The sequence below is a fragment of the Ailuropoda melanoleuca genome, chromosome 1 (genome assembly GCF_002007445.2).
Source record: "Ailuropoda melanoleuca isolate Jingjing chromosome 1, ASM200744v2, whole genome shotgun sequence".
Taxonomy (NCBI): domain Eukaryota; kingdom Metazoa; phylum Chordata; class Mammalia; order Carnivora; family Ursidae; genus Ailuropoda; species Ailuropoda melanoleuca.
Window position 1 is genome coordinate 20,953,247 of NC_048218.1, and position 25,132 is coordinate 20,978,378.

Sequence of the window (25,132 nt, forward strand, 5' to 3'; positions counted from 1 at the left end):
GGTTCAAAATGAGTCTCTTGTAGACAGCAAATGGATGGGTCATGTCTTTTTATCCAATCTGCAACCCTGCGGCATTTTATGGGAGCATTTAGGCCATTTACATTGAGACTGATTATTGAGAGATATGATTTTAAGGATGCCATGTTGCCAGTAAAGTCTTTGTTTCTATAGATTGTGACTTTCTGTTCTGTATCACTCTTGGGGCCTTTTTACCTTTATAGAACCCCCCTTAATATCTCCTGTAGGGCTGGTTTCGTGGTTACGAAATTGGTTAATGATTGGCGATTTTGGAACGTCTTTATTTCTCCATCAATTCTGAATGACAGCTTTGCTGGATAAAGGATCCTTGGCTGCATGTTTTTCTCTGAAAGAGCTTTAAAAATGCCCCCCCAAGCCTTTCTCTCATTCCAGGTCTCTGTAGACAGGTCTGACGTAATCCTGATACCTTTGCCTTGGTACGTGAGAAATTTCCTTGCCCTGGCCTCTTTCAATACTGTATCCTTGGATCTAATATTTGCGAATTGCACTATGACGTGACGTGGTGTAGGTTTGTCCTGGTTGAGCTTGGATGGGGTCCTCTCTGCCTCTTGGACACGAATGCTTGTTTCCCTTGCTAGATTAGGGAAGTTTTCAGCTACAATTTGTTCAAATATCTCTTCTAGACCTCTGTTTTTCTCCACCCCTTCAGGGATGCCGATGATTCTGACATTGGATCGTTTCATAGAGTCAGTAATCTCCCGTAATCTACATTCGTGGGCGTGGATTTTTTTAAGACCAGCTTCTATTTTCGTTTTTTCTTCTACTAACCCATCCTCCAATTCGCTAACGCGTTCCTCTGCCTCATTCACCTTGGCCTTCAGAGCCTCTAGTTTTGACCGCATTTGGCTCATAGAATTTTTAATTTCTGCCAGGTTCGTGCTCATTTCTGCCCTTAGAGATTCTATATTGTCATTAACGCTTTCTCTGATGCTTTTTTCAAGTTTACTCATCATCTTGACCATTGTTGCTCTGAATTCCATTTCTGATAATTGGGATACATCCGTATGTATTAATTCTGTGGCCGAGGCCAATTCTGTGGCAGAGGCCACAGACTCATTATCTTTTCTTTGCTGGGGGGGACTTCTCCTTCTCGTCATTCTGATGAAGAGAGATTGCAGGGTTGTCCAGAGCCCAAGTGTTGACTGGGACCCAGGCCGTGCGCNCATAGGCCACAGACTCATTGTATTTTCTTTGTTTGGGGGGATTTCTCCTTCTCGTCATTCTGATGAGGTGAGGTTGCAGGGTTGTCCAGAGCCCAAATTATTGACTGGGACCCAGGCTGTGTGCCCTTGTTTTATAGGGATCTTAGGGATGTGGGCTTCTTGATTTCAGCCTGCCTTCTGGGGGAGGACTCAGGCAACCCTATTTGGGTGGAGTCTCTGTGTCCCCTGCGAGTGGGGATGGGGATGGGCACTCTGTGTGCCAGCATTTCCAGGCTTTTCTTCTCTGGCGGCTTTCTCTGGCAGTTTGCTGTGCCTCTTCTGAGAGTCAGAGCAGCAGTGGCCAAATCTCAGCCTCTGTCTCAGAACAGAGGGATTGCAGACCGTTCTCCACTGATGTTCTGGCCACTTTAACTCTGTTACTGTTGGTGCTGTTCAACCCTGCAGCATCCCGGGCTGTGCGCTCCACACCTGGCGTCCTAGCCCTCACTTCCAGGGCTGGTGCGTCTCTGTCCTTTGTGTTTCTAACACTGCCAGCTGCCCCTGTGTGCTCNTTCAACCCTGCAGCATCCCGGGCTGTGCGCTCCACACCCGGCGTCCCAGCCCTCACTTCCAGGGCTGGTGCGTCTCTGTCCTTTGTGTTTCTAACACTGCCAGCTGCCCCTGTGTGCTCCAGAGCTCCCGGTCTCAGTCTGGTTCCAGTGAGCACACGGGAGCTCCATTCAGTCTGGTGGCGCGCGATCCTCGGCTCACGGTCTCAGTCTGCTCTTTCGTGGGTGCCGTCCGCAAGTCTGCCCACTCCCCTGTGCAGGTGGCTACCACTTCCCAGCACCAGAATGCGGTGAATCCCTCCCCCTTCCATTTATCTTCTGATATCTGTGAGCAGTTTCATGGCTCCCCACTTCGTACCTCAATACTCAGCACTGGAGATGTTCATTTGCAGAGATCCAGATGTATCTTCCTGCATCTCAGGCTGATTCCGTGGATGTTCAAGCTGGTCTGGCACCTATTCAACTCGACTCAGGGACCAGCTGAAAAAGGGGTCCCCTACTCCTCTGCCATCTTAACCAAAAAAAGCAAAGCTATATATTTTTATTTATATTATCTTTTTACATTACTGAGAAAATCAAAAAGAAAATAAATGTAAATTCTTCTTTAGATGGTTTCAGTATTGTATGTGGTCATAAATATTTTAGTTACATAAGATCCCTAATTCCAGCACTGTATCTGGCAAATATTTTTGAATAAATGGCTAGTATTATTAAAACATATATATTGTTTTATTGACCATATAAGTGATTAATGAAGAAATCTCAAATAAACAAGATAACAACATTTTTTAATTAAATTAAAATTAATTAATTGATTTTTTGAGAGAGACAGAGGGGGTGGAGGGAGAGGGAGAGAGAGAATCTAAAGCAGTCCCCACGCCCAGTGTGTGAGCCTGACATGGGTCTCGATCTTGCAACCCTGAGATCATGACCTGAGCTGAAATTGAGTTGGACACAGCCAATTGAGTCACGCAGGAGCCCCTGTTGTTTTTTTAGTTTTTTTAAGTATTTCTATATTAGAGAATAATACAACACTTAAATAGTAAGGGATATTTTATTACCTATAATTTAAAAGTAAGCACTCTGTAAATTACATAGTTAACAGAGGAGACCCCAGGGGAGACATATTTGGGAACTATTCTATATTGCCTTGGTAGCACCTAAATAAAATATGCCTTCCTTTTTTCTGAGTGTATGTTTATGAGCAAACTAACTGCATTTTAAGTGTGGAATTAAGAATGGGATCAACGCCATCAGTGTTAGTTCTGTAACATTAAAATATATAGACCAAATGATTTCACTTGTGGATCAAATATCCTCATGAAGTAGGTAGAGGACCAAGAAAGAGAAATATTTAGAATCTATACACACAAGTTTCATTTCAAGTACATGCTCACACAGGCCTACATCAGAGGTAGTAAGAGACTCTCACTAAACTTGAGACAAACGTGAAATCCACCAGGGGACAAGGTGAAAAATTGAAGTTAAAGAATAAATCAATTGATTAAACCAGCAGGCCTGACTTTTAAGCAACCTGTACCCTTTCCTAGATATACCACCTATCTGCTGATAGGTTGGTGTCATGATAAATTTGAGGCCTTGACCTAGTCTGTCAACAGAGTTTTTCAAGATAGTGGCCCAGACGAATGCTTCTCAAACTGTCTGGGGGCAAGAGTTATCCCTGTTAATTTCTAGTTCTACATGGGTAACATACAACAAAATAAGTAACTAGGAAAAGTAAACTAAAAACCATAAATATAGAACACAGACTCTATTTTTTTTTAAAAAATTATTGGATCCTATGACCATAAATGACTGTTATATTTAAAAATGTTCTAAATATTTATTCTTACTATCTGTACTTCCATTATCACAAACAGATGACAGATTGAAAACTGACTCAGTTGACTGACCACACCATGAGCAGCAGAGGGCTAGATAATGTAGCTGGAATTGCACAAGAGCATTAGAGACTCTGATTAACAGAATATTATGGTTCATGGAACAGGTGATTTTATTGTTGGTGATAGTGGCAGTAGCTTGCTTGTTTTGACAGTTGTTTAGTTTTGTTTTGAGGTTTCTATAATCTAAACTTCTAGGGAACCAACTTAAAAACAAGTCACACTTTTATTCTGCTTCCTTACCAGTTTCCCTTCTCATTGTCAACTTAGTAACCAAAGACAAGCATTTGTGTGATAGTCGTTCAGAAACATGACATACAGCGTGTAGACAGCATTTTCCTCTGATGTGATGGCAGCAATCTTGCATGGGATTGGAGGCACACCTGACCTCATTAACTCCAGCATTTATCCAGTCAAGTTGGAAAAACATTTTTCAAAGTTGCAAAGATTTTTTTTCCTCTTTAATTAATGTGACACATTCATTGAAAAGCTATGGCAGCACTATAGAACAAGAAGTTTATACTTGGCAAATTATATTTTCCAAGAAAATGGGAACTTTGTCTCATTCTATTAGACACAAATTCTATCTGCATTTTAACTGCAGTCAAGCACAGACTGATACCATTAAGTTTGCTTGACAAATATTTGCCAAATATGCAGCTTTGCAAATGCTTTAGAAAATTCATGAAAGTGCCCTGATGAAAAGTAATTTTAGTTTTGACATAGTTGTTTCTTCTGATGCAGCCCCTTTTTATTTCTTTCCTATACCTAGGTAGAATCTACGTGATGATACAGCACTGAAAAAAAAATATGAATTACAGCCCCAATGGAACCTTCATTCTCGTATAGTTAACTTCTATTAATTTTTGGAACAATAATCTAAGTGAGATAGTATGTGGATAGGGACAGATTTGGGAAAGGTCAAACATTTCAAGACACCGAGAGGAATACCAACTGCGAGGGGGTTTTACTGACAAGTTGTCCTTACTGCTTTGATTTAAACACTTGTTATTTCAGTGGCATTTTTTTCCTCATTAATGGGATGAGCAGCAATTTATGAAATTAGATAGATCACCTCATTCCACTAAATTACTGATGGCACTTAATTTAAGTCATTTAGAATGTTCTCTGTTCCAGAAGCTGTGCTTGGAAAAATGTGAAAAGATGTAAATATTCATAAATTCAAGTGTTTTATATATGTAATATTGGAAATTAAATACATGAATAGTTTATTTTTATCCACAGTGATGTCAGAAAGGATATCAACCAAAATATTCACAACAGTTAACTGGTTATCTTTGGTTTATGGATATTCACTTATTTTAACTTTGTCTTCATATTTTTGTATTATTTTAATTTTTTTCTATTGAATGGTTATACAAATTTTAAATCAAGATAGATAATGCTATTTTAATTTTGTAAAACACAAACATGTTCCCAACATGTTGGGTAATTATGACTGATTAACATCAATAGTATTTTCACACGGGGAAGATAGTAAAGGGAATACTTGTTAATCATACTCCATTATGTCGCTGGGCAATTACTGATGAGTGCCACTGGAAAATAGCTATGCTGTCCAATACAGTGACTACCAGCCACAAATAGTTAATGAGAGATTTAAACATTGCTAATCAGAATTGAAATATACTTTAAATATAAAATACATAATTGATTTTAAAGCATAGTATGTAGTAAAAATGTAAATTAACTTATTAATTTTATATTTATTACCTGATGAAATAATAATGTTTTGTACATATTGGTTAAATAAAACATAATTAAAATTAATTTTAGTTGCTGCTTTTTAATTTCTTAATTGAACATCTGGAACATTCAAAATTATATATGTGGTTTGCTGTATATATTTCTATTGGACAGCATTGATTTAGGGTGTATACTGAGAGTTTGCTCATTCTCAGTGCCGTATGCCTACCATGGATATGCTACTGAAATTTAACATTGATTCAGGGCTGTTCACCGTTGAGTCTCCCTTCCTTTCTATAAAGAAGATGGATCTGAAGTACAAAATATCTAATGTCCAAACATATATCTAACAATATCTGTAGAAAATGTGTACAGTGAGAATTGGAAACATTATTTTAAGAAGTTATATAAAACACAAACAAAAGGCATCATTCATGGATTGAGATGTTGTATTTTAAAGATGTCAATTTGTTTTGAAACAGATGTCAAGATTCAGGTAATTCTAGCCAAAATCTCAATAAGCAGTAATTCAATCTATTATGTGAATTTCTTTGACCATACATGGAAAATGTATTTTATCTAAAAGACCATATTTATTTTAAAAGAATTGTATAAAAATTTATGAGATCTGATTTTGTTTGAAAAATGAACTTCACCTTTCTTTTAGCTCTATTTCATCTAAGCAGTTTCATGATGCTTGAATTTCTGCAATTATTTCATTTCTCTAATTTAAAAGCTTTTGTTTTACCAACCATTTTTTACACCCATTCAAATCCAACAACCCCTGAGAACTATAGCTATTTGAGCTATAACAATAATTTACAACTAGTAAGGAAAATGACTTCAGAGAGGACTTTTCATAAGGAAATAAGAAATATGGAGTATAAGAGAATAGGAAAGACTCCAAATGCAGCTGATCCTGACCTGAAAACTTTCCTTTATAGCAAAGAAATTAAAATTCTGGTGCACTGAAGATAAACTTTGACTTTTTAACAATTTTATTCAGTGACAATGTTTTTTGACACCCATTAATTATAGTCGTGGAGTGTGTTATTAATGTATGCTATTAAATATATTGTTCTCCTTTCTTCTGGAAGGTTCAAAGCATAAAAAGGAAATAATTGATCATTTTTGTGGTAAAAGTCGTTATTTTCACTGTCACAAAACTGCAGAATAAAACTCACGTGTATCTCACTTATAAAATAATAAATCATTACCATTCATATTTGATGTTTGAATTTTGTCTCTTCTTAACATCAATTGCACACATTTTCCCATTCTCTTCCTTTGTAAATACGATTTATTGTTCTACATTAATAGCATTGCTATATCCTTGCATTAATCCCTAAACCATTATTTGAACTGAATATATATCATTGTAACAATAAATATATATAATATAAATATAAAAATAATTGTCATTTATTCATTAACTTATGCAATATTTCCAGCATCAAGTAATTTTTAAGACATATTTATTTATTTTAAAGAGAGTGAGAGAGTGAGCATGCACAAGCAAGGGGAGGGGCAGAGGAAGAGGGAAAGGATCCTCAAGTAGCCTCTCCACTGAGCATGGAGCCAACACTGGGCTCTATCCCAGGACCCTGAGATCATGACCTGAGATCATGACCTGAGCTGAATCCAAAAGCTGACATTTAACTGACTGAGCCACCCAAATTCTCCAAAATTAAGTTTTTTTTAATTCCAATAGAGGCATCACTCTATATAGATGAGAATATATGAGTGTGTGCTGGATTTCCCTCTATGTGTGGGATGACACAAAAGAAATACACTTCTTTCTCTCCTGATGCAGAAAACTGAGATTTGCTTCATGAGTGGACGGTGGGGGGCAACTGGAAGAATAGCAGCCAGGATCCTGGAGGCCTGGAGGACATCAATGTGACATAGATCCTATTACCCATGTCACAAACATTATCAGGAAGTCTGCCCATGAGCTACTTGGGATGTCTTCTTTGCAGATTTCCAAATTAGCCCACAGGTACTGTCGATGCTCTACGGGCCTCACCTGCACATACCCCACCCCCAGTCCAAGGCCAACTACTGGTGCATGCCTCCAGTGACATTGAAACTGAGCTTTTACAGATTGCTAACGACCATTCCCAGAAAGCCAGCCCAACAGCAGAATTGGAAACATGCAAACAGATGAGTATTCTGCACTTCCCTAGGGAAAGCAAGCAAACAGGAGGCTGTCTGCATTTGGCCTGGCTTTGCTGGATTGAGAGAAAGCACACAATCTTAAGAGTTCCTTCCAAGAGGGAAGAGGGAATGTGGAGCAGGCATATCCATATAAAAATGTTGGAAAATGCCTCAAAATCTCTAACAAGCCTGATGAAGCATATTTTTCTCCCAAACACTAGTCAGTAGAGACCAGAGAAGTTTACTTCTTTTTCAAATGTGAAGACATCAATGCAGGATTTCAAGTAACATGAAAAATTAAAGAAACATGACAGGTGTCACCAAAGAAATACAATAATTTCCAGTAACTGACCACAAAAAAATGGAAATCTGTGATTCAAAATAATTGTTTTAAGGAAACTTAGTAAACTACAAGAAAAAAAACACAATTCAATAAAATCAGGAACACGATACACAATTGAAATGAGTTTATTTTTTATTGTTTTAAATATTTGTTCATTTATTTATATATTTTAGGGAGAGAGAGAGAGCATGCATGAGAGGCGAGGAGGGGTAGTGGGAGGGGGAAAGAATCTCAAGCAGACTCCCCACTGAGCATGGAGCCCCATGTAGATTTCAATCCCATGACCCTAAGATCCTGACCTGAGCTGAAATTAAGAGTTGGATGTTTAACCCAATGAGCCACCCAGATGTCCCAAATTGAAAAGTTTAATAGTGATACAGCAATTATAAAAAAATAAAAGAACCAAACACCAAGCTAACTGGAATTTAAATAAAAACTTAAAAAAATAGAAATTCTGGATCAGAAAGCTTATATATAGAAACAATGGCTGAGAACTTCCCAAATCTGGGGAGAGAGCTGAGTATCAAGTTCATAAAGTGTGCAAGTCTCCCCAAAATTCAAACCGAAAAATATTCTCTAAGACATATTATAGTAGAACTGTCTAAAATCAAAGACAAAGTTATAATTTTTAAAGCAGCAGGAGAAAAATACCTCACATACAATGGAGCCTCCATAAAACTATCAGCAGATTTTTCAGCAACACCTTCTAGGTTGGAGACAGTGGGAGGATGTATTTAAAATACTGAAAGAAAAGAAAACTGCCAACCAAATCTACTTTACTTGCTAAAGTTGTATTTCAAAATGAAAGAGAAATAAGGACTTCCCCAGAGAAACAAAAGTTAAGAAATTTCATCATCACTAGAGCTCCTTACAAGAAATGAAAATTTTTCCGGCTGAAGTGAAAGGACACCAGTTAGTAAAAAAGAAAACATCAAAGTACAAAACACACTGGTAAAGGTATGTAAATAGTTAACTTTAGAATACTCTACTACTTTAATATGGTGAAGATCATTTAACTCTACTCTAAAGGTTAAAGGACAAAAATATTGAAATAAATTGAATTACAATAATTTGTTAATGGATGCACAACACAAAAAAGGCTAAATTGTGATGTCAAAAACAGAAAACATGGGGGGGGTAGTAAAAGAATAGAGTTTTTGTATATAATCAAATTAACAGCTCAAAATAAGACTGTTAATATCTATAATATGTTTTAGGTAAGTCTCAGAGTAGCCACGATGCAAAAACCTACAGTAGATACAAAAAAGACAAAGGGAATCAAAGCTCACCACTGAGGGGGCGCCTGGGTGGCACAGCGGTTAAGCGTCTGCCTTCAGCTCATGGCGTGATCCCAGCGTTATGGGTTCGAGCCCCACATCAGGCTCCTCCACTGTGAGCCTGCTTCTTCCTCTCCCACTCCCCCTGCTTGTGTTCCCTCTCTCGCTGGCTGTCTCTATCTCTGTCGAATAAATAAATAAAATCTTAAAAAAAAAAAAGCTCACCACTGAGGAAAATCACCAATTCAGAAGGGAAGAGAGAAATAGAAGATGAAAAGAACAAAGGAACCGCAAAATGGCCAAAAATAAGTTGGCATTAGTAAGTCCTTATCTAGCAACAATTACTTTAACTATAAATAGTTTAAATTTTCCAATCAAAAGGCAGAGAGTGGCTACATGGATAAAATAACAAGATCCAACAATATGCTGCCTACAAGAGCCTCACTTTAGCATTTAGGACACACATGAGCTCAAAGTGAAGAGATGGAAAAGATATCCCATGTTAAAAGAAACCAAAGAGAGCAGGTCTAGCTATGCTTAAATGCGACAAAATAGACTTTAAATAAAAAAAATACAGCGAGAACTGAAGAACGATAAAGGGGTTAATTTTTATGAGGATAAAGCAATTGTAAATATATTTGCAACCAACATCAGAGCACCTAAATATATTAAGCAAATAAGACCAGACCTGAAGGGTGATAATAGATGATATAATAATAAGAGGGGACTTCAATACCTCACTCTTAACAATGAATAGATCAGCCAGACAGAAAATCAATAGGGGAACATTGGCTCCAACTATACTTTAGATCAAATGGATCAATACAGTACATCACAGACATAGAGAACATTCCTTCCGACAGCAGCAGAATACACCTTATTTTCAAGTGCTCATGGAATATTATTTAGGATGTTATTCTAGATACAGCTTTGATTGAATATTCCATATGTCTTTAGACTCCCAAGTCAATGGACTTAACATGTGGAGATTATCTGTGTGGGCTTAATCTAATCAAGTATCAGTTGAGCCAGTAAAACTAAGAAGAAAGTTTTCATTAGCTGGTAGCATAGTAACTCTGAGATATTCAAAGAAAGGGAATTGATATGAGGCAGGTTTTCAACTGCTAAGATAGAGGGGTCACATCCACATGTGATGCTGAGATGAAATATTTGAGGGTATTGTTTAGAACATGAAAGTGGTCCCTGACTCACAATAAGAAAACCAGGACCTCAATCCTACAGTTCAGAAGAAATTGGATTCTGCCAACAACTGAATGAACTTATCGATAGTTTTACCCCCAGAGTCTCTAGACTGGGCTTGGGTTTCCCTAAACCTTGATGGTAGCCTTGTGAGAACCTAATCAGAGAACCCAGTGAAGCCTAGCCTTCTGTGCTGTGGATCTGTGAGCTAATAAATGTATTGTTTTAAGCTGTGAAGTTTGTATCACTTGTTACACAGCCATGGAAAACTAATACAATTTGCTAACTGAGAAGGGTTATTCCCTCTAAGTAGAATTTTGGTTTATTTATTCTCTCATTCCATGGCTTTCTAATATAAGCAAAACAGTAATGTTTGTAATTATCCACTTTCTCATTTTATTGCAGCAGCACTGGGGTCTATGGAGTCTACTTGAGAGTCTCTCTTCCTTTGCCCCTCCCCCTACTCTCTCTCTAAATAAATAAATAAAATCTTTTAAAAACAAAAGATCTGAAAACAATAGGGATATAAAGTGATCTAGACAATGAGTTCTATGAAATCGAAAATATAGAAATCATCAAAGAGTAATTGAAGAAACCTTCCTAGATTTGAAACTCATAGCAGTTGTCCACCAAACACTGAAAGGGATAAATTTAGACCCATGCCTACAGGTACCTCAGTAAAATTTTAGAACACTAAGTTAAAAAAAAACAGTTTAAGAAAGTAAAAATAGTTTTCTGAAGAAAAAGAAAAAAGAAAAAAAGCCCAAAATGACATAAAAAAATAGTTCTTCAAAAATACTGAAAACTTATAAATAAATACGTATTGCACCAAACTATGATGTAAATCATAAAGGCATGCAGCTGGAAACTACATATAATGATGTAAATATCAAACTATGGGATGGGTATATGAGATAAACAATGGAAATTTAAGTTAGTTGCATCCTTATCTTTCATAGCAGAAAGTGAATAGGTATGTGCTAATCTGAAATATTAAGAAATAGGCATTCAAGCTTATTGTTAAAATTACAGATGTATCATTCCTGAGGGTGGGTGAGGGCTACGGGGAGAAATAAGGGTTTCTGATAATGAGTACTTATGTATTCCTTTGATACAATAAATGTTATTTCTTACAGAAAAGTTTTTGAACAGCTTTCATCAAATCACACATCTCAACTTTTTTCTGGATTCAAGTGCACAATTACAATCATAGGTCATGTCTTCTTGATTAAATGTATATTAAGAATGTTGAGTAATAAGCTACTTGTTTTTTTCCTGTGAAAAATTCACTGGTAGTGTTCCCACCCTATTTTAAATCCTATTAGAGCTGATACATCTAAAAATTAATACTTATTTCACAAAAACATGATTTTGAAGATCAGTAGATCAGTATGATTTTATGCCATATCCTTATAAAAGCGTTGAATCAGAATTATGTACCTTAAATCTTCCACTTATTATTTTGATATTGTTATACAAGTACCCCAACTAAATGGTGTCTTAAGACCTACCTGTAACATAGAATAATAATGCCTTACCAAGCTATCTAGTAAAATTGATATTCAAACAAATTTATCATATCATTTGAAATATTACATATATTTAAAAACTATTTTTGAGTATTTTACTCATCCTTTTAAAAGCTTTATGTAAATGACAAAACTCTGTATGATGTTAAGTAATTACTAATGCCAGTTTTATCCAAATTTGAAGATATTGATTCAAGAATGGCTAACATGCAAAAAATAAGATATGGAGAATTTACTAGTTATGGATTGATAGCATTTCATTTGAAGTCCAATGAAACAAAGTTATTGTATGTATGTATGTATTTAAAGATTTATTTATTTTAGAGAGAGAGAGAGAGAGAGAGAGAGTGAGCAGAGGGGAGGGACAGAAAGAGAGATTCCCAAGTAGCCTCAAAGCTAAGCCTGGAGTCCGATGCAGGACTCAATCTCGTGACCCTGAGATCAGGACCTGAGCCAAAATCAAGAGTTGGTCGCTTAACTGACTGAGCCACCCAGGCACCCCTAAAATAGTTATTTTAAGTGTGAAAATGTTGGGGATACAAATAATCCTCAATTTTGGAATCTAGAATACTGTTAGAAAACAATTTTCCACATAATTCAATTTACATGACAAAGAATAAAGGCTATATTTTTTAAAGTGTTGTAAATGTAGCCTAGAGAAAATGTTATAAATGTATTCTACAGACTTACATAGGCATGTCACACAGGTATTATATATTTCAGCAAAAAGTGACCATTTTCTGTATGTTAAGGATACTGTCAATGAGAAATAAGCAATTAACAACTTAAGAATTATGAATAGTGATGTTTGCCCTCAAAAACTGGGAAAACAGGATATTAACTCAACATCAACATACCCTTAATTATAATCATATTCTATGACTAAATAACCATTAATGTTTAAAAGACTTTTTGAATTAGATTACCGTGAGTTTCCGAAATACACGGTTCCATTGATTCTAGCATCTAGATACACACAAAGTAATCCAACTTCACGGTACTTAGAAATGAACACAAATATAGTATGTGACAAGTGTTGAATATATTCTAAGTATTTTCATATCTAAAGCTGCAATTTATTATTACAACATCTTGAAGTAAATCGGATAATGGTCTGAACATAACAATCGAGCAGGTAGGAGATTGAATCAACTATCACTGTAATTGGTATTGACACCAACCGGGCTGACTGTTTTCCAAAATGTGGAAGCTGTTACAATAATAAAAAGAGCATCTATGTCTGAGTGTTTTACATACATCATCTCATTTTACCCTAATTCAACAATCAGTTATGTTGCAGTTCATCAGCCCATCAAACACTTAACGCTCAGATCCACATTGTATAAAGGAGAAATAAGGTCAAAATAAAACCAGCAGTTACTCTAAATCCAAATAAGCCCCTTGCGAGTTTCTGTTTCCTGAACTATCACATACTTACTGAAAGATTATTTCTCTCAAAATATAAAGGGAGATGCTAGTTAAAATTCCTTTTTCACTGCAGAGGCCTGTCAGATGCTCTCACTCTGAGACAAAGATAGCACCCTGCATTAGCTCCAAGTAACATACAGATTACTTAAGAATTTTGCATGAAAAAGTTACCATATTCTAGGAAAAAAATATCCTTTATGAAAAAAAAATCAGTAAAAACGAAACATTCCCAAACCAATTAGATTAGTGTTTTGTGACTTATGATATGTTGGCTTCTTTTAGAACAGATTTCATCCATTTCAACTCATTTGTTCAGCCTTGAAAATATAAGCATTTTGTGCCATTGTTTTCTAAAGGGCAGATCATGCCTTTTTTATTTGGTATACTATTTTCAAAATGTCACAAAATGGCAAACAGTAAAGAATCCTAGAGACCAAGAGAAACAAGTTTTGCATATTTAATTGCAAAAGAGTGAGCAGAAAAATATTCTCAAGGCTTTCAAGTAATTTTTACCTAAAATATGCGTGAATACTGCATTTATGGATAAATCAAATAGAGAAATAATCATCTTGATTATCTGTACAGAGATATCATGCTTAAATATATTTATGATTGAAAACATTCAGAAAAATTATTCTAAAGGAGAGCATGGATAGGATTATCATTGTTTTCAAGTCTTTGCTTCTGTATCTTCCCACTTCCATGTCTGTTAAGATAGACGATGATAACTGGTGTAAAGTTATGATCAGACAAAATTTGGGGAAAACATTTTGAAACGTTCTCTCCTCTTATCTAAAAATATAATTTCTTCCTTTGATTCCAATTATTTTCATGCTGTCTAATAGTATGTCACCCACCTAATGATACCCAAATTTTAAGGCCCTCTAACAATTCAAACATATATATTAAAACACTGCATACATTGTTAAATTATCACCACTCATGTAACACAAGACAAACATGGCCCAAACTGAACTCATGATTTATCCTGGCTGGATTCTGTTCTTTCCTTGCAATTCACGACTCCATCTATGGCATAATCAGTTAGTTACTTTCAAGCTGAAGCTTTTGAAGACGACATTGATTCCTTTGTTCCCATCACTTCTTTGTGCATCAGTCTTTAAATTCTGCTGATGCCATCTCAAATTGATCCCCTTTTTTTTTTGATAACTCCATGTTCACCTTTCACTGTTCCCTAAGTAGGATTATGCACTATCCTGTTAATATTAAATTTCTTTCTACAATCCTGAAGATCCTATTACTTAGCCCTGCCCTCCTTACCCCCTTCTCCCCGACCACATCCATTATTTTCTGCAAATATGCTTTACCACAATAGTAATTACCTATCTTTTTTTTTAAGATTTTATTTATTTATTTGACAGAGAGAGACAGCCAGGGGGAGAGGGAACACAAGCAGGGGGAACAGGAGAGGAAGAAGCAGGCTCCCAGCAGAGGAGCCTGATGTGCGGCTCGATCCCAGAATGCCGGGATCACGCTCTGAGTGACTGAGCCACTCAGGCGCCCCAGTAATTACCTATCTTAAAGAAGATAGGATTTTGCATTACAAATACCATAGCAAGAGGTAAAGTGTTCATTACCATCTGGTTCCAACCATGCTCTCAGGTTTTATTTTCTGGTTTGCCCATGTGTCTCATGAAAAATACACCATAGGCATTATAAACTGCTCTCCTGTCATTAGTTATGCAATTTATTTTATTATTGTCCCTTTACACATATGTTTTCCTTTGCCTGAAATTGCCATTCTGCATTCTTCATCCAACAAACTTCTCTTTTTAAGTTATGTTTACTATGCCATTTTAACTTTCTATTGGCTTTCCTTAATATTTCTCAAACAATCAAAATTTATGGAAAATTTTTAAGTATACTAAAACTTATTTTCCTGAATCATTTGAACCACTAATGTACCATCCAGAGTACAACCAGGGGAGCAGAACCAGTAGAGGATAAAGATATTGGGAAATTTACTATAAGGAATTTGCTTTGTGATTTTGTAGGTTCCCTAAAGTTGTCTGAGATCCACAAGGCAGGTAAGCAGGAAAGAAAGGTCATGGGCAGGTTATAATTCCATGGGCAGGTTTCAAGCTTTTGTCTATGGATAGAAAGGGATTATCTCCCTAGATTAAAGTCAACTAATTATGACTTCACATTGCAAAATTATTTATCAATACCTTAACCTGGTGTTTGATTGAATGATTGGGAAAAGGCATATGTTGGCTAAAAAGTGATTGCAACCCTCCCTTCCATTTTAGCAGTTTGGCTTAAAAAAGTTGACTCAAAGAAACCATCACAACTAATGACCTATTACCCCAAATATTTAGTGAGTATTTCCAACATCAAGATTTAGAAGTTAACATTTCTATATACTATCTTCTAATTCTCAGATCCTACTCCTGTTAATTTTCTTAGTAATGATTTGCATAGCCACTTTGAAAGACATTATGATAGTTTCTTACAAGACTTAAAAACACTATTATTATGTGATCCAGGAATTACATTCTTGATATTTACCCAAAGAAGCTGAAAACCTATATTCACACAAAAACCTGCAAGCATTTGTTTATAGCAGCTTTATTCACAATTGCCCAAACTTGGAAGATATCCTTGAGTAGCTTAATGGATAAATAAACTGCAGTTCATCCAAACAATGGAATATTATTTCAGGCTAAAAAGTGACCAAGCCATCAGTGACCAAGCCATGAAAAAACATGGACAAATATTAAACGTATAGTGTTAAGTGAAAGAAACCAATTTGAAGAGACTAGATACTTTATAATTCTAACAATATGACATTCTGGCAAAAAATAAAAGTATGGCAGTGGTTGGAAAGGATTGGAAGGAATGAATAAGTGGAGCTCAGTAGAGTTTAGGGCAGTGAAAATATTCTACATGATACCATAATGGTGGATATATATTTTTCCAGATCCATAGAATGTACAACACAATGAACCCTAAGGTAAACTATGGACTTTGAGTAATTATGATGTGACAATGTAGATCCATCATCTGTAATAAATGTGCCACTTTTGGGGGGAATGTTGATAATGAGGAAGCCTCTGCATGTGTGGAGGCAGGGAGTACAAGGGAAATCTCTATATCTATCTTTCAATTTTTCTACAAACCTAAAACTGCTCTAAAAAATAATGTCTTTATTCTAGTGTACCTGAGTGGCTCAGTCGATTAAGCATCTGCCTTTGACTCAGGTCATGATTTCAGGGTCCTGGGATCAAGCCCGTATGGTCTTAGCGGGGAGTCTGCTTCTCCCTCTCCCTCTCCCTCTGCCCCTCCCCTTGTTTGTTCTTTCTCAAATGAATACATAATCTTTTTTTAAAATAATGTCTTTATTTTAAAAATATGAATTCATATCAGTGATTTTAAGTCTAAAGACAAAGGGTTCATTCTACTTTTCTTCTTCATATTCCCAGTAAAAAATATGATTTTTAATAAATATACTCATTTTATCAATTCCACTGTATGTAATTAATATACCAGATTATTTTATCGCTATTTATACTCTGACTCTCTACTCACTCTGCGCAGTTGCCAATATCTCACACCAGACCTTTGATGAAAATCTCCTTAACCTCCTGGGGATTTAACTACTCACTCAAAGTCATTAGTCTGTTTGTATAGATACTCTGCCCATTTTGCATAAGGCTGACATCTTGGGAAGGTTATTTCTTTAAACTGATGCTATACCAGTGCTCTCCTCACTCTGCTTAGGCTTAGATCTGAGCTACCCCCTCTCATGCATACCGCCTTTCCCTGTTTTGGCTCTAACACTCTGCAGCCCTACAGCCATGCTGTCTTGCCTCCATGTGGATACCCTTCTAAAACTACTCAGGCTGTGACACACCCCATTGCAGAGCTCTCAGGTTTGGGCTCTGCCTCCCCATGCTGAACCATTATCTGGGTAGATGCTCTCTTCAGTCTCTCTTCTGCTTTGATTTCCTGTGATAGGCCTCTCACTTGAGATGACTTAGCTTGCTACTCATGCTCACACTCCCCGTGTGAGAAGCTCCTCTCCATGGAAACCCTTTCTACTGGAGCTCCCTTATTACATTCAGAATCACCCCTCTGCATCCTGCTTGCATCTGACTCATCATGCCAACCATGGAGACACCATGCCCACCCTGCCTGGATCCTGACCCTCTCTTCTATGCTGCAACAGCTTCCTTAGACCCAGAAACTGATTCCTGACTTGCTCTGATCTAACAGCTTTAAGAATGAATTATTCATTCATAGAAGGGAAGAGAATGGGAAGAGGAAGAAACTCAACTTCATAGCAAATTCTTTTCCCATGTATTTGTGTATTTTTGCTAGAGTTTATTGAGATTATAATATTCACCTGTAAGAAATCAATATGCGCATTCAAATAATCTTATACAACTCCAATAAGGTTGCTATTCCACTCAAACTATATGCTCCTGCTGTCATAGATTTTAATTGTATGTTATAAATTTCATAATATACTGTCATTGTCTTGCTTTAAACCACCAGTAATCCTTTACATAAAATAAAGATGAATAGATACATGATAAAATTAACTTTTATTTATGCTCACACATTTACTTTTTCTGATACTCATTGCCTTATACCATTTGATGTATTCCCCTGAACTGGAGAGCTTCCTTTAGTTTTTTTCTTGTAATGTGCATATGTTGGCAACAAATTATTTAAGATTTTCATCTGAAAACCTATTTATTTAACATCCATTGTTAAAAATCTTTTTCTTGGTTAAATTATTTTAGGTTCACATCTTCTTGTTTCCTTGTCATCTATTGTTTTTGTATTTGTTACTAAAATTATTTATCTTCTTTTTAATGACCCTAAGTGGATTTTAGAACACATGAAATCTTTTCATTTTTCCATCCTAATTCCAATCTCTGCTTACTCAGATAATTCCTATTAAATAATTACTTGTTGGAAAGAATTAACAACATGCTTGGAATTCCCTTAGATTCCAACCCAACATGCCAGGCCAGACTTGGTTAAAATAGGACTATTATTTCAAATGCTTTCTTGGTCTGCTTTGTTCTTATATCTGTTTTGAGCTCAACCTCAGCAACTAGACATGCATGTAAAAGTGTCTCATGCCCTATTCACCTAGGAAGGGCATCTCCTATTAGAATTTACTTCTTTTAATTTCTTTGTGCCCATAGATCATTATTATGGCCTCAGAGAACTATAATGTATTTTTTTAATATTGTAATTTCTTTTTTTTCTATAGGAGTGAAGGTTATCCATGGCCTTCTATAACATAACCACTAGTGGAATGTCTCAAGTGCTACTTTAAAATGTATTTCTGAGCTGGATTCCCTGATGCTATGCACATAGAATGAATGTTAAAATAGATCACCATTCTCTTTGTTAAAAGAATTTGCAGGACACCTATATGGTTACGTTGGTTAAGTGGCCAACTTGTGATTTTGACACAGGTCATGCTCTCGGAGTCCTGAGATCAAGCCCCATGTCTGGCTCTGTACTCACCGGGGAGTCTGCTTTAGATTCCCTACTCCCACTCTGTCTCTAAAATAAATAAATAAATAAATAAATAAATAAATCTTTAATAAAATGAATTTGCTATTAATTCCCACTTTCTTACATACATTGCATGGTATCTAGCATACCATAGTATCTATCCATCAGTTTTTTAAATATCTACCTATCTGCCTCTCTGTTTATCTTTCTATGTCTATCTGTCATATATAAAAGGCTATGTCTTATTTTTATATTTCAGATCTCTACTACATAGTGAGTAATAATGGTGAAATGATCATTGAATAAACAGATGAATGCATGAATGAATAAAGAAGGTTCTATAAAGTGTGTTTTCAGTGAATCAGTATAAGTGTCTTAGACATATGCTTGCAGGTAGTACATTTAAAAAAATTATACACAATATTTTATCTTTGATTAAAATCTAAAAATCATTTTATATCATTATGGAAAAGCTAGGATAGGGGATAAAACATTATTAAATAGAAAAATTGAGTATTAATTATTGCTTTTAGACCCCACACTTGGCTCCTCAGTGTGCCACCCACCTGTTGTGATCTTACTTCAGCTTACTAAGTGTTACCCACAGATTCTGGATGAAGTCAGCAGGAAATGAACAGTATTTTATTTTATTATTTTTTTTTGAGAAAAATGTTTACTCAATTTTAAGGTCTTTTTTTTTTATTATTGGTGTCCAATTTCTTCATCTGACTTGCTTTTGTAATTGTTGACAGGCTTGCTTTGCTTTTGTCTCTGGTACTTATATGGTCCCTGTTTCTTGAATACATGAGTTCAGACTAACGTGTAAGTGACAACAGGTTAGCGTTACTCAGGAGTCACAGTGATGTTTGTTAAGAAAAGAACCAGTGTATTTTAAGGTACCAGTAATGTCACAGTGTTAGTTCTTTTGTGGCTCCTCAAATAGGAGGGACAAAAAATAACTATAATAATAAATATAATAAAAAATAATGCGGGGAGAAGAGAACGTCAATGGTATGGCTCTAGTTTTGGTGAAACTGCTATTGATAATTAATCTTGGCCTCCTGTCAGCGATTCTGAGCCCCTGGGATCTAGTCACCAATTTGCTTATTTCATGTCATTTCTGATTAGTTTTGAACATGCAACTGTTTCTGTATTTAGGTGTTTTGCATCTTTCCACATCTATTATTTTCTGCCATGTGTTGGTAAACAAACATCAAGATCTGAGTAGCATAAGAAATGGAAAAATCAGGTGAAACCTCCAAGTCTACTGAGGGCAGAGGTCAAGTCCACCTAAGAGAGCTGAGAGCTGATAGGAAGAGGATGGGGCAGCCCACAGGAAATGAGGCATAGGGTTCAAACACATGAGCAGTACTAAACAGACCTAACTAAACTGACCATTGATTCTCAGGTCTCAACCTTGCTAGTTTAGCCCCATCTGGGCGGAGACATTTGAAATGTAACCACAAAATATGTTTGAGGCCTAAAGGAAATTTCTGTTTCTGATTCAGACCAGCATAGGCACTGCCTGATATTGAACCATATTTCTAACCTGTAATTTCATTCTGACAGAATTTCTGGGCACTGCTAAAGATTGAAGGAGTGTGGTTTGTAGCTTTCATTTGCTGTACCACTTCCATGTGCAAAAGGCTTGCTTAAAACCCTATTTTAAAACTCCCAGAGCATTTCTTTATCACAATTTCCAGAAGGGTTGAAGAACATGCCACTAGATGAGTGATAAGATTTAAAAGGTTCTATTAGAGAAAAACATTAGTACCATTAAGTCTATAAGGGAGAAAGCTATGGGTATCATGACAACTTTCCTTATACATGCAAAGTTACTAAAAGTTAGCATCATCTTAATCAGCTATTTTCCAGGTCCACCATGGGACTGAGATGTGGAAAGGCTATTACAACAGAGAATGGATGGAAATTAACTATGGAAGAAAAGTACTCTGGCAGCAAGTGTCTTTCTAAATGGAATGCACTAATACATTTTCCTTCCTTAAGAAAGAAGCTAACATCACAGAAGTGTTGTAAGGTCCTTTCTCTGAGAGTTTGATTAGGTAATCATAGGAGATCCTTTTAAATTCCTTAAGTGCAATTTTCACCCTTGTGAAAGCAGTAACTAATGAACTGAGAGCAAAGAGGAAAAGTAGTCTCATGCAACTAGAAAGGAATACTGCCCATGCTATATACATCTTAAGAGCCTTTTATATTCCAAATGAGTATATGTCCAAATAATGAAGAATAACATTTAAATGTTATATTTGGATATTATGAGAAAGTCTTACTTTGTATTTTTGTATTTTAAAATAATTTAAATTTTGTATAATATACAATATTTTCACAAGAGTTATATTTCACATTTGAACACCTATCATCAAAAATAGTAAATTTAATATTTGACTTTACCAAGATATTTAGAGATTTAGGTACATAGCATTTACCAGGAAAACATAAAAATATTTATTAGTTATTTGTTTCTAACAACATGTAGTTATTTATGTGAAATCAAAATACCAACAAAAGTAAGATTACTTTCAAAAGAGTGGAGGATACACAAAAACAAAGTGAACATTTTTACAAAAAATGAAAAGTTATAAAATAATATAAATAATGTAGTTAGACCAAATTAAAGTTTTACTGTAATTAGGACACTTCAGAAAAGCTTGCTCTATTGAATGTTATTCTTTCTGCTCTATAACAGTAACTCAGGCTTATCAAAATAGGTCAGTAATTGTTTTCAAATTCACCATTATTAACCACATGCTGTGTGGACATTTACATACTCATTTTCCTTCAGTGGAATAAAAGTCACATTCTAGTTATGATATTCCAAACTAATAAAAAACAAGGTATAGCATTCAAATGAATAAGGACTTCACACTGAAATCACATTGAATGAGATGGAGGAAAATTACTATTTAAGGATTTTGCTATTTATTTTATTCATATGTGGTTATTAGAAATAAAATATTCTATATAATTTTTAATCAAATCAATTTATTTGCAAGTCTCTTGTTATATAGATAGCAGGAAAAGTGGAAAGAGCTGTGGACTAGATTCCACTGATGGCCATGATACTTGACTCCTGGTACAAAACTTATAAAATATCAGATTTGAAGCAGGCCAAACCATCAATGAATATATAATGTCACTTTAAGCGTCTGCTCTCTAGATAGTTCTCATTTATGACAGTAAATATTAGATCAAAGAAATATTTTTAAATTTAAAGTTAAAATATATTGTGAAAAATACGTGATATGAGCAAGAGTAATGAAAACATTAGTGTGGTGTATCAGTTGACCATTGCAGAAAAAAATTGAAAAATGTGCATTTTGTACCACTCATGTAGAAATGACTTTTTTATAATGTGTAAGTACACTGAAAACAATACTTTAAGAAAACAAATACAACATTTTCAGGTCACTAGAGAATCATAAGTATATGTAAAAATATTTTCTATGCTTCCTGTATCAAATTTGTAAGTTGGAAATCAAAATGATAACATTTTAAAATTTGATTTAATAAAATTAACCACAATGTATTTAATGAAAAATGAAGATATCTACAAAATATAAATGATACAAAATATTTGCTACGCATTTTAAAATATGTAATATCATTTAAAATTTCATATAAAATAATAAGATAGTTTAAATTCCAAATATAAATAGACAAGGAAAATGAAATATGTATATAAAACTGTTGCAAATTATTACAAGTTAACAAACAAAGATAGAGAAATGAGAATACAAGGTAGGAAGAAGAACATGAGCACAATAAAATGAGAAATAGTAGGATACATTTAGGAATAGTCCACTGGTTTGGTTCTATGTAACCATGTAGACTTTAAGGCTGTGTGGTGGCGAGAGTTAAGATTAAAGTGTAAGCAGCACAGGTGTTAGTGTGTGATAGTGCTTATATGTTCTTTTTTGTTTGTTTGTTATGGTATTTAATTTCTTTCCCTAAAAAGAGTAGAGTGATGTGTCTGACAAATGAATATGAGGATCATGTTTGCAATTTTAAAAGATCACCAAGGAAATTTATGCCAACCAAAACTTAGGAAAATATGATAGCCCAGAAAAATGATTAGCATTAAAAAATCAATATCGCCCTCAGAGTATTTACTAATAGGAAAAAATAGAGTTGTAAAATAGCTGAAAGTTAGCCAGCTTAGTACTTAAAAGGGACGAAAGTCACAGCCCAATGCACTCCTGGATGGAGACTGCAAGTCTCCACACACCCACACTCACATATGAAACACAAATCTGGGACTCTAGAAGACCATATCCTAGGATCTGGTTTAGACTGAATGGGAAAGAAGTTAGTCTTCCCATGGGCTTGCCAGCCTGAATAGTTTTATAAGGTGTGAGGAACCTTAATTATTGAATTTGGGTTAAAATTACTCTGGTCTAGTAGGATATGGACTCCTGGGAGTTGCTGGACTCCTGACCCACAGCACATGTAAATTCTCTTCAGCAGAAGATTCTTTTGTACCAGACTTCAAATTATTTCTACAAATGATTTTTCAAATAAATGGCTGGTATCATGTCAAAGATAACCAGAGACACAAGGAAAAAAAAATAGAGAAAACATTATGCTCAAGACCCAGCAGTAACAGTCATGCATTGGTTTCCAAATTAGAATTATCATACACAGAATGTGAAACAGGTGAAGGGGATTAAGAGTACACTCCTCATGAGGAGCACAGAGTAGTGATGTACAGAATTGTTGAATCACTATATTGTGCACCTGTAACTGATATAACACTGTATGTTATCTATAATGGAATTAAAATAAAAATGTAATAAAAATGTAAAAAGCTATGTTTATAATCTATAAATAAAAGCAAGATTAGAATATCTTCAGGAAAGAGAATACAACAAAAGATTATGTAGCATTTTAAAGTAAGTATAACAACTTACAAGGAAAAAAACTAAAATTAAGAATTCAGTAACTATGATTTATAAGAGTTTAAGCAGAACAAAAGTGGGAATTAACTAATTATAATAAAAATAAAATATTTACAGCTTTCTTCTGATGATATAACCAATATTTTTAGAAAAGAGTAACAGTCTCTTTCCTCATCTTTTTATTAAGTATTGCTTTATATATGTATGTGTTACCTATACTAAGTATACCATTTATGTAGCAGTCAAATATCTAAGATACTTTAGTCAATACATGATACATGTATAGAAATTTAACAAAACTAAAATGCAAAGTGTACTGAATTTGCCAAGACTTTATTTCCATGAATCCAAACAGATATAAAGTGGAGATGATATCTTATTCAGAAAGCGAGAAAACTAAGAAAAATATTGCATCTGGCATTCCATATTGCCTGTTTCTTCCTCGAAATAAAAAAAGAATTAGAACACTAGTATTTGTTTCCCTTCTCAGAATGTACAGTTCTACAGTGCTAGAGATTACTTCAGAGACCTAGAATTTAACAAATGGTTATAGCTTTGTTATTGATCAAGCTTGCAGAGATGAATTTAGATTCAGTATTTATCTGGGAATTTTATGAAACTCTAGCAATGAACTATTTTTGTTACCAGTCACATTCATCTACCTCCTGCCACGTGTAGGAAGTTTCATGACTTAAACTCTTGGGTCATTAATGATAATTATCAAGACTCTCAACGGTGTCATGTTATTCTCATATTTGTGTGTTGTTTTCTCATAGAGGAAGGAAAACTTTGCAAAGAATACCATGAATATATTTTCTCATCTCATGCCCTTTTCCTATACCGCCAATGCTCCTATAAAAACAGGCTTTAAAATTAATTTTTGGCTTAATTTACATGTTTTATATATAATAAATACATAATATTATGTAATTATATAGTACATAATATGTAAATATATAATATATAAATATGTAATAAAACATAAAATAATTTTCCCATATTTATTTATAACTCCAAAATGCAATTCATCTTAGACCTTAAAGCCATTTTGTAAAAACCTTCCATTTGAATACTTTTTGATCAGTATATTTGTTAAAAGACAAAAGAATAAAATATTGGACTCCTTGAACACAATGTATTATTAAATATTTTTTAAAATGATTTGCCCCCACTTTCTCTGTTCTCTGATAGTACATGTATGTGTATTGGGAACAAACCTTCCCAGCAACCTTATATAAGCATTATGCTTAAGTGTTCCGTGGATTCATGAAGTAATACAAATTTGACCACTTTAAATACTTTTGAGAGTGCTGATTTTTTGTCTTGTTATCAGGAGGTTAATTATTTAGAAGTGTGGCTGATAAACATTCTGGTCTTTCCTTACTTGATTTCTAAGGAAAAAATCATGAAGAAAGAAATATTTTG